This window comes from Hypanus sabinus, chromosome 1 (genome assembly GCF_030144855.1).
Source record: "Hypanus sabinus isolate sHypSab1 chromosome 1, sHypSab1.hap1, whole genome shotgun sequence".
Taxonomy (NCBI): Eukaryota; Metazoa; Chordata; class Chondrichthyes; order Myliobatiformes; family Dasyatidae; genus Hypanus; species Hypanus sabinus.
This window is the reverse complement of record NC_082706.1, coordinates 64,098,545-64,110,386: the sequence shown is the minus strand read 5'-3', so window position 1 is coordinate 64,110,386 and position 11,842 is coordinate 64,098,545.

Here is an 11,842-nt window from a genome sequence, read left to right as displayed (position 1 = left end):
CAGGATGGATGCTTCATGACAGGGCAGGATGGATGCTTCATGACTGGGCAGGATGGATGCTTCATGACAGGGCAGGATGGATGCTTCATGACTGGGCAGGATGGATGCTTCATGACAGGGCAGGATGGATGCTTCATGACTGGGCAGGATGGATGCTTCATGACAGGGCAGGATGGATCCTTCATGAAAGGGCAGGATGGATGCTTCATGAGGGGGCAGGATGGATGCTTCATGACTGGGCAGGATGGATGCTTCATGACAGGGCAGGATGGATGCTTCATGACTGGGCAGGATGGATGCTTCATGACAGGGCAGGATGGATCCTTCATGAAAGGGCAGGATGGATGCTTCATGAGGGGGCAGGATGGATGCTTCACGACTGGGCACGATGGATGCTTCATGACAGGGCAGGATGGATGCTTCATGACAGGGCAGGATGGAAGCTTCATGACAGTGCAGGATGGATGCTTCACGACAGGAGAGGATGGATGCTTCTTGACAGGGCAGGTTGGATGCTTCATGACAGGGCAGGATAGATGCTTCATAACAGGGCAGGATGGTTGCATAATGATGGGGCAGGATGGATTCTTCAAGACAGGGCAGGATGGAGTCTTCAAGACAAGGCAGGATGGGTTAATCATGACAGGGCAGGATGGAAGCCTCATGACAGGGCAGGATGGATGCTTCATGACAGGGCAGGATGGATCACGCATGACAGGGCAGGATGGATGCTAATTGATAGGGCAGGATGGATACTTCATGACAGGGCAGGATGGATGCATCATGACAGGGCAGGATGGATGCTTCATGACAGGGCAGGATAGATGCTTCATAACAGGGCAGGATGGTTGCATAATGATAGGGCAGGATGGATTCTTCAAGACAGGGCACGATGGAGTCTTCAAGACAAGGCAGGATGGATTAATCATGACAGGGCAGGATGGAAGCCTCATGAGGGGGCAGGATGGATGCTTCATGACTGGGCAGGATGGATGCTTCATGACAGGGCAGGATGGATGCTTCATGACAGGGCAGGATAAATGCTTCATGACAGGGGAGGATGGATGCTTCACGACAGGAGAGGATGGATGCTTCTTGACAGGGCAGGTTGGATGCTTCATGACAGGGCAGGATGGATACTTCGCGACAGGAGAGGATGGATGCTTCTTGACAGGGCAGGTTGGATGCTTCATGACAGGGCAGGTTAGATGCTTCATAACAGGGCAGGGTGGTTGCATAATGATGGGGCAGGATGGAGTCTTCAAGACAAGGCAGGATGGATTAATCATGACAGGGCAGGATGGAAGCCTCATGACAGGGCAGGATGGATGCTTCATGACAGGGCAGGATGGATCCCACATGACAGGGCAAGATGGATGCTAATTGATAGGGCAGGATGGATACTTCATGACAGGGCAGGATGGATGCATCATGACAGGGCAGGATGGATGCTTCATGACAGGGCAGGATAGCTGCTTCATAACAGGGCAGGATGGTTGCATAATGATAGGGCAGGATGGATTCTTCAAGACAGGGCACGATGGAGTCTTCAAGACAAGGCAGGATGGATTAATCATGACAGGGCAGGATGGAAGCCTCATGACAGGGCAGGATGGATGCTTCATGACAGGGCAGGATGGATCCCTCATGACAGGGCAGGATGGATGCTAATTGATAGGGCAGGATGGATACTTCATGACAGGGCAGGATGGATGCATCATGACAGGGCAGGATGGATGCTTCATGACAGGGCAGGATGGATGCATCATGACAGGGAAGGATGGATGCTTCTTGACAGGGCAGGATGGATGCTTCATGACCGGGCAGGATGGATGCTTCATGAAAGGGCAGGATGGATGCTTCATGACCGGGCAGGATGGATGCTTCATGACAGGGCAGGATAAATGCTTCATGACAGGGGAGGATGGATGCTTCACGACAGGAGAGGATGGATGCTTCTTGACAGGGCAGGATGGATGCTTCATGACCGGGCAGGATGGATGCTTCATGACAGAGCAGGTTGGATGCTTCATGACAGGTCAGGATGGATGCTTCCTGACAGGGGAGGATGGATGCTTCCTGACAGGGGAGGATGGATGCTTCACAAGAGGGGAGGATGGATGCTTCATGATAGGGCAGGATGGATTCTTCCTGACAGGGGAGGATGGATGCTTCACTAGAGGGGAGGATGGATGCTTCATGACAGGTCAGGATGGATGCTTCCTGACAGGGGAGGATGGATGCTTCACAAGAGGGGAGGATGGATGCTTCATGATAGGGCAGGAAGGATGCTGCATGATAGGGCAGGAAGGATGCTTCATGAAAGGGCAGGATGGATGCTTCATGACAGGTCAGGATGGGTGCTTCATGACAGGTCAGGATAGATACTTCATGACAGGTCAGGATTGATGCTTCATGACAGGGCAGGATGGATGCTTCATGATAGGGCAGGATGGATGCTTCATGACAGGGCAGGATGGATGCTTCATGACAGGGCAGGAAGGATGCTTCATGACAGGGCAGGATGGATGCATCAAGACATGGAAGGATGGATGCTTCATGACAGGGCAGGATGGATGCTTCTTGACAAGGAAGGATGGATGGTTCACGAAAGGGCAGGATAGATGCTTCATGACTGGGCAGGATGGATGCTTCATGACAGGGCAGGATGGATGCTTCATGACAGGGCAGGATAGATGCTTCATGACTGGGCAGGATGGATGCTTCATGACAGGGCAGGTTGGATGCTTCATGACAGGGCAGGATAGATGCTTCATAACAGGGCAGGATGGTTGCATAATGATGGGGCAGGATGGATTCTTCAAGACAGGGCAGGATGGAGTCTTCAAGACAAGGCAGGATGGGTTAATCATGACAGGGCAGGATGGAAGCCTCATGACAGGGAAGGATGGATGCTTCATGACAGGGCAAGGATGGATCCCGCATGACAGGGCAGGATGGATGCTAATTGATAGGGCAGGGTGGATACTTCATGACAGGGCAGGATGGATGCATCATGACAGGGCAGGATGGATGCTTCATGACAGGGCAGGATAGATGCTTCATAACAGGGCAGGATGGTTGCATAATGATAGGGCAGGATGGATTCTTTAAGACATGGCACGATGGAGTCTTCAAGACAAGGCAGGATGGATTAATCATGACAGGGCAGGATGGAAGCCTCATGAGGGGGCAGGATCGATGCTTCATGACTGGGCAGGATGGATGCTTCATGACAGGGCAGGATGGATGCTTCATGACAGGTCAGGATAGATGCTTCATGACAGGGGAGGATGGATGCTTCACGACAGGAGAGGATGGATGCTTCTTGACAGGGCAGGTTGGATGCTTCATGACAGGGCAGGATGGATACTTCGCGACAGGAGAGGATGGATGCTTCTTGACAGGGCAGGTTGGATGCTTCATGACAGGGCAGGATAGATGCTTCATAACAGGGCAGGGTGGTTGCATAATGATGGGGCAGGATGGATTCTTCAAGACAGTGCAGGATGGAGTCTTCAAGACAAGGCAGGATGGATTAATCATGACAGGGCAGAATGGAAGCCTCATGACAGGGCAGGATGGATGCTTCATGACAGGGCAGGATAGATGCTTCATGACAGGGCAGGATAGATGCTTCATGACAGGGCAGGATGGATGCTTCATGACAGGGCAGGATATATGCTTTATAACAGGGCAAGATGGATCCCACATGACAGGGCAGGATAGATGCTAATTGATAGGGCAGGATGGATACTTCATGACAGGGCAGGATAGATTCTTCATAACAGGGCAGGATGGATGCTTCATGACAGGGCAGGATGGATGCATCATGACAGGGAAGGATGGATGCTTCTTGACAGGGCAGGATGGATGCTTCATGAAAGGGCAGGATGGATGCTTCAAGACAGGGCAGGTTGGATGCTTCATGACAGGTCAGGATGGATGCTTCCTGACAGGGGAGGATGGATGCTTCACAAGAGGGGAGGATGGATGCTTCATGACAGGGCAGGATGGATGCTTCATGATAGGGCAGGAAGGATGCTTCATGATAGGGCAGGAAGGATGCTTCATGAAAGGGCAGGATGGATGCTTCATGACAGGTCAGGATAGATGCTTCATGACAGGTCAGGATAGATGCTTCATGACAGGTCAGGATTGATGCTTCATGACAGGGCAGGATGGATGCTTCATGACAGGGCAGGATGGTTGCTTCATGACAGGGCAGGATGGATGCATCAAGACGTGGAAGGATGGATGCTTCATGACAGGGCAGGATGTATGCTTCTTGACAAGGAAGGATGGATGGTTCACGAAAGGGCAGGATAGATGCTTCATGACAGGGAAGGATGGATGCTTCATGACAGGGCAGGATGGATGCTTCATGACAGGGCAGGAAGGATGCTTCATGACAGGGCAGGAAGGATGCTTCATGACAGGGCAGAATGGATGCTTCATGACAGGGCAGGATGGATGCTTCATGACAGGGCATGATGGATGCTTCATGACAGCGCAGGATGGATGCTTCTTGACAGGGCAGGATGGATTCTTCATGACAGGGCAGGAAGGATGCTTCATGACAGGGCAGGATGGATTCTTCATGACAGGGCAGGAAGGATGCTTCATGACAGGGCAGGAAGGATGCTTCATGACAGGGCAGGATGGATGCTTCATGACAGGGCAGGATGGATGCTTCATGACAGGGCAGGATGGATGCTTCATAACAGGGCAGGATGGATGCTTCATGACAGGGCAGAATAGATGCTTCATGACAGGGCAGGATGGATGCTTCATGACAGGGCAGGATGGTTGCATAATGATGGGGCAGGATGGATTCTTCAAGACTGGGCAGGATGGAGTCTTCAAGACAAGGCAGGATGGATGCTTCATGACAGGGCAGGATGGAAGCTTCATGACAGGTCAGGATAGATGCTTCATGACAGGTCAGGATAGATGCTTCATGACAGGTCAGGATTGATGCTTCATGACAGGGCAGGATGGATGCTTCATGACAGTGCAGGATGGTTGCTTCATGACAGGGCAGGATGGATGCATCAAGACGTGGAAGGATGGATGCTTCATGACAGGGCAGGATGTATGCTTCTTGACAAGGAAGGATGGATGGTTCACGAAAGGGCAGGATAGATGCTTCATGACAGGGAAGGATGGATGCTTCATGACAGGGCAGGATGGATGCTTCATGACAGGGCAGGAAGGATGCTTCATGACAGGGCAGGAAGGATGCTTCATGACAGGGCAGAATGGATGCTTCATGACAGGGCAGGATGGATGCTTCATGACAGGGCAGGATGGATGCTTCATGACAGCGCAGGATGGATGCTTCTTGACAGGGCAGGATGGATTCTTCATGACAGGGCAGGAAGGATGCTTCATGACAGGGCAGGATGGATTCTTCATGACAGGGCAGGAAGGATGCTTCATGACAGGGCAGGATGGATGCTTCATGACAGGGCAGGATGGATGCTTCTTGACAGGGCAGGATGGATTCTTCATGACAGGGCAGGAAGGATGCTTCATGACAGGGCAGGATGGATTCTTCATGACAGGGCAGGAAGGATGCTTCATGACAGGGCAGGATGGATGCTTCATGACAGGGCAGGATGGATGCTTCTTGACAGGGCAGGATGGATTCTTCATGACAGGGCAGGAAGGATGCTTCATGACAGGGCAGGATGGATGCTTCATGACAGGTCAGGATGGATGCTTCATGACAGGGCAGGATGGATGCTTCATGACAGGGCAGGATGGATGCTTCTTGACAGGGCAGGATGGATTCTTCATTACAGGGCAGGAAGGATGCTTCATGACAGGGCAGGATGGATGCTTCTTGATGGGGCAGGATAGATGCTTCATGACAGGGCAGGATGGATTCTTCATGACAGGGCAGGGTGGATGCTTCATGACTGGGCAGGATGGATGCTTCATGACAGGGCAGAATAGATGCTTCATGACAGGGCAGGATGGATGCTTCATGACAGGGCAGGATGGTTGCATAATGATGGGGCAGGATGGATTCTTCAAGACTGGGCAGGATGGAGTCTTCAAGACAAGGCAGGATGGATGCTTCATGACAGGGCAGGATGGAAGCCTCATGACAGGGCAGGATGGATGCTTCATGACAGGGCAGGATGGATCCCTCATGACAGGGCAGGATGGATCCCTCATGACAGGGCAGGATGGATGCTTCATGACAGGGCAGGATGGTTGCATAATGATGGGGCAGGATGGATTCTTCAAGACTGGGCAGGATGGAGTCTTCAAGACAAGGCAGGATGGATGCTTCATGACAGGGCAGGATGGAAGCCTCATGACAGGGCAGGATGGATGCTTCATGACAGGGCAGGATGGATCCCTCATGACAGGGCAGGATGGATCCCTCATGACAGGGCAGGATGGATGCTAATTGATAGGGCAGGATGGATACTTCATGACAGGGCAGGATGGATGCATCATGACAGCGCAGGATGGATGCTTCATGACAGGGAAGGGTGGATGCTTCTTGACAGGGCAGGATGGATGCATCATGACAGGGAAGGATGGATGCTTCTTGACAGGGCAGGATGGATGCTTCATGACAGGGCAGGATGGATGCTTCTTCACAGGGCAGGATGGATGCATCATGACAGGGAAGGATGGATGCTTCTTGACAGGGCAGGATGGATTCTTCATGACACGGCAGGAAGGATGTTTCATGACAGGGCAGGATGGAATCTTCATGACAGGGAAGGATGGATGCTTCATGACAGGGCAGGATGGATACTTCATGACAGGGAAGGATGAATGCTTCATGATAGGGCAGAATAGATGCTTCCTGAGAGGGCAGAATGGATGCTTCTTGACAGGGCAGGATGGATGCTTCATGACAGGGCAGGATGGATGCTTCATGACAGGGCAGGATGGATGCTTCATGACAGGGCAGGATGGATGCTTCTTGGCAGAGCAGGATGGATGCTTCCTGACAAGGCAGGATGGATGCTTCATGACAGGGAAGGATGGATGGTTCATGACAGTGCAGGACGGATACTTCATGACAGGGCAGGATGGATGGTTCTTGACAGGGCAGGATGGATTAATCATGACAGGGCAGGATGGATGCTTCATGACAGGGTAGGATGGATGCTTCATGACAGGGCAGGATTGATGCTTCATGACAGGGCAGGATGGATGCTTCATGACAAGGCAGGATGGATGCTTCATGACAGAGCAGGATAGATACTTCATGACAGGGAAGGATGGATGCTTCATGACAGGGCAGGATAGACGCTTTATTACAGGGCAGGATAGATGCTTCATGACAGGGCAGGATGGATACTTCATGACAGGGCAGGATGGATGCTTCATGACAGGGCAGGATGGATGCTTCATGACAGGGCAGGATGGATGCTTCATGACAGGGCAGGATGGATGCTTCATGACTGGGCAGGATGGATGCTTAATGACAGGGCAGATGGATGCTTCATGATAGGGCAGGATGGATGCTTCATGACAGGGCAGGATGGATGCTTCATGATAGGGCAGGATGGATGCTTCATGACAGGGCAGGATGGTTGCTTCATGACAGGGCAGGATGGATGCTTCATGACAGGGCAGGATGGATGCTTCATGACAGGGCAGGATGGATGCTTCTCGACAGGGCAGAATGGTTGCTTCATGACAGGGCAGGATGGATGTTTCATGACAGGGCAGGATGGATGCTTCATGACAGGGCTGTGTTTTAGAAAGGCTGTAAAAGCATCCTGCACATGTGGTTTTAAACATGCGTTTACATTTTTATCGGTCTGTGATCTCTTTGCACACAGCATATTGTGTGTACTCATTACAATAAAGTTACTGTTTTTTCAGAAGTGTTTGTGATAGCAAAATGTCTGGCTAACGTTGCAACAGTCGCAATACTTTGTTATATTTGTGGTGAGTGTACTCTTAAGTCTCAAAGACGTAGCGTGATTGTTTTTTATGAGGTCTACTTTGAGTGTAAAATTGTTCACCAGCACGAAGATTGGGTTCTCACACCTGTTGTGCAACATGCGCTGTTAATGTTTGAGCTTGGCTCAGAGGTACTCAGAAGTCAATGCCGTTTGCAATTTCGAAGGAATGACTAGGGCAGAAGGATCATGTGACAGACTGCTACTTCTGTCTGACGGCATGCCTGTTTTCACTGCTAAAAGCAAGAAAACTATCAAATACCCCAATCTCCCTTTATCTATAAGGCCCGTGCCACATGATGATAGTTTTCCAATACCAAAGCCACCAGAGATATGGAGTCTGGAGGAGGCAGAATTTTTTTTTTAGCATGTCGCACTAGACAGTCAGCAATTCTTGTGTGGTGTGTGGTGTCAGGATTGGTCTTCTTTCCGATTAACCGGGTCACAATATGCACGTTACTGACCTGACCCTGTTTTTTTTATGATGCCAAGTGGCTAGCTTGACACTCACCCTGGCTCAGATGGAAAGCATGCTCGGGGGTGGTCCGACTTGGATTCGAACTCGGGAGCCTTCACTCCAGAGTCCAGCGCAGTTTGCACTGCGCTACCAGCCAGCTGAGGAGGCAGATGAAGATGCCATGATGAACGAGTCAGGAATGGAAAACAATACTGATACTGAAACAGATGTTGAACCATTTATGTCAAGTGAGCCTCATCTGATAACTCAGTCTGAGTTAAATGACCTGGTCAAAGACTTGGGTTTGTCAACGGCAAAAGCAGAATTACTGGGCTCAAGACTGCAAAGAAAGAATCTGCTGTCACCAGGCACAAAAATATCCGCGAAGGATTTCAATATTTGAGACAGATGTTTCCCAGAGTAACTGATGCCAAGATTAAGGATGGCATTTTTGTTGGTCCACAAATCAAACAGGTCATCAATGTTTCAAATAACTTCAGTAATTCAAAGAACTTCCAGTGGGACTGGAGAAAATCGCATGGAAGGTATTCAAGGATGTTGTTGAAATTTTCTTGGCAACTACAGACCACAAAACTACAAAACGGACAGGAAAGACAAAGGAAGTCAGTAGGTGCTGCTTACTTGGATTTTCAGAAGCCTTTTGACAAGGTGTCACACATGAGGCTGCTTAGCAAGAGCCCATGGTATCACAGGAAAAATACCAGTATGGATAGAAGATTGGCTAACTGGCACAAGGCAAAGAGTGAGAATAAAAGTGGCCTGTTCAGCCAGTTGGCAGAATGTTTGTGTGCTGGTGACTGTTGGTGTTCTATAGTGGGTTGTGTTTTCACATTATATTTCAATGATTTTGTTGACAGAATTGATTGCCTTATGGGCAGATTAGAAGAATTAGCAAATAAGTGGCAGATGAATGCAGGGCAGTGCAATGATGCAATATGATTTTGCACTTTAGTAGAAGGAATAAGGGCATAGACCAGGCCTATGCAACCTTTTTTTTTGCCATGGACCAATACCATTAAGCAAGGGGGGATCTGTGGAGCACGGGTTGGGAATCCTTGGCATAGACTATCTTCTAAATGAGGAGCAAATTCAGAAATTGGAGGTGTGAAGTGACTTGGGAATACTAGTGCAGGATTCCCCTATGTCTAACTTGCAGGTAGACTAGATAGTAAGAAAGGCAAATGCGATATTAGCATTTATTTTGAAAGGACTAGAATATAAGAACAAGGATGTGATGCTGAGGCTTGGTCAGACCACACTTGGAATATGATGAGTATTTTTGGGCCCTTTATCTAAGAAAGGATTTGTTAGCATTGCAGAGGGTTCAAAGGTTCACAAGGATGTCCTGGGAATGAAAGGTGTAACATATGAGGAATGTTTAATGGCTCTGAGCCTGTTTGGCTGGAGTTTAGAATAATGAGGGGTGAAACTCATTACAACCTATTGACTAAACATCTAGTCAGAGTGGGCCTGCGAAGCATGTTTCCTATAGTAAGGAAGTTTCAGACCAGGGGGCAGAGCCTCAGAATAAGAGGCCATTCCTTTAGAACAGAGATGAGGAGGAATTTCTTTAGCCAAAGGATGGCGCATCTGTGTAATTAATTTCCATGATGTCTGTAGAGGACAAGTCATTAGGTATCTTTCAAGTGATAAAGCCTCTTAATAGGTCATCAAAGGTTTTAGGGAGAAAGCAGAATACTGGGTTTTAAGGGGGGGGGGGATAATAAATCAGCCATGATAGAATGGTGGATAGGCCTAATTAGGCCAAATGGCCTAATTCTGCTCCAATGATTTATGGTCTTATTTATACTTATACAAACAGATCAGCCATTAACATTAATTTCCCTCTTCTAGATGACCACTGAAAGCAATTGTGTCAACCAGACAATCTGGTCTCCATTGCATCAGAAATATCCTTTTCCTCACACCACCACCTCCTTAAGTGCAACATGATTCCATGTTTTTCCAACTCTGATGAAAAGATCTTTAATCTTTTGACAAGTTTCACTTTCCATAGATCTCTGAGGGTGATACGAATGTGGAATGAACTGCCAGTGAAATGGTGGATGAATGTAAAGAAGGACAAACCAGTGACTGGGTACACATGCAAACAGACCAAAGAGTTAAATTGTACCACTGTGGCAAAATTCAAAAGAGCAAAGAATGCAGGACTGAACATGCTGCATTTGGAATAAGGTACTCAAACTCGTGGCAAAATTAGACATTGGTCAGTATGACATTGTGAGCATCACCGAGTAGTGGCTGAAAAAAGACCATATTTGGAAGCTTAACATCAAAGGATATACTTTGCATCGAAAGGACAGACAGGAAGGCATAGGTGGTGGGGTGGCTCTGTTGGAAAGAGATGGAATTACATCTTTAGAAAGAGGTGACATAGGGGCAGAGAATGTTGAATCTTTATCAGTGGAGTTGAACTGTAATGGTAAAAAAAAACATTATGGGAGTCATATATAGGCCTCCAAATAGTAGCCAAGATGTGGGGTTGAGATTGCAAGGGAGCTGAAAAAGGCATGTAATAAGAGTAATGACACAATTATAACTAGAGATTTCAATATACAGGGGGACTGGAAAAATCAGGTTGGTGTCGGAGAGGGAATTTGTTGAATGCTTATGAGATGGCTTTCTACAGCAGCTTGTACTTGAGCCTACTCAGGGAAAGGCCATCTTAGATTGGCTGTTGTGTAATAACCCAGATCTTATTAGGGAGCTTAACGTAAAGGAATCCTTAGGAGGCAGCAATCATAATTATGATCTAACTCATTCTTCATTCTGAGAGGAAGAAGCATAAATCACATGTATCAGTATCACAATGGAATAAAGTGAGTTATAAAGGCATGAGAGAGGAGCATGGCCAGGAGGATTGGAGGAGGATACTGATAGGGATGACAGCAGAACAGAGATGGCTGTAGATTCTGGGAATAGTTCATAAGGCGAAGGATAGACACGTTCCACAGAAGTAGTTCTCAAATGGCAGGGGTAGGCAACCATGGCTGACATGAAAAATCGAGACTGCATAAAAGCCAAGGAAAGGTAGCAAAAGTGAGTGAGAAGTTGGATGATTGGAAAGCTTTTAAAATCCAACAAGAACAACTCAAAAAGCTGTAAGAGAAAATATGAAATATAATGGTAAACTAGCCAATAATATAAAGCAGGATACTAAAAAAATTCTGTTATGTAAAGAGTAAAAGGGAGGTGAGAGTCGATATTGGACTACTGGAAAACGATGCTGGTGAGGTAGTAATGGGGGGGGGGGAAACAAAGAACTGGCAGATGAACTTAATGGGTACTTTGCATCCGCCTTCACTGTGGGAGACACTAACAGTGTGCCAGAGGTCCGTGAGTGTCAGGGAGCAGGAGTGAGTGCCATTACTATTACAAAGGAAAAAGTGCTAGACAAATT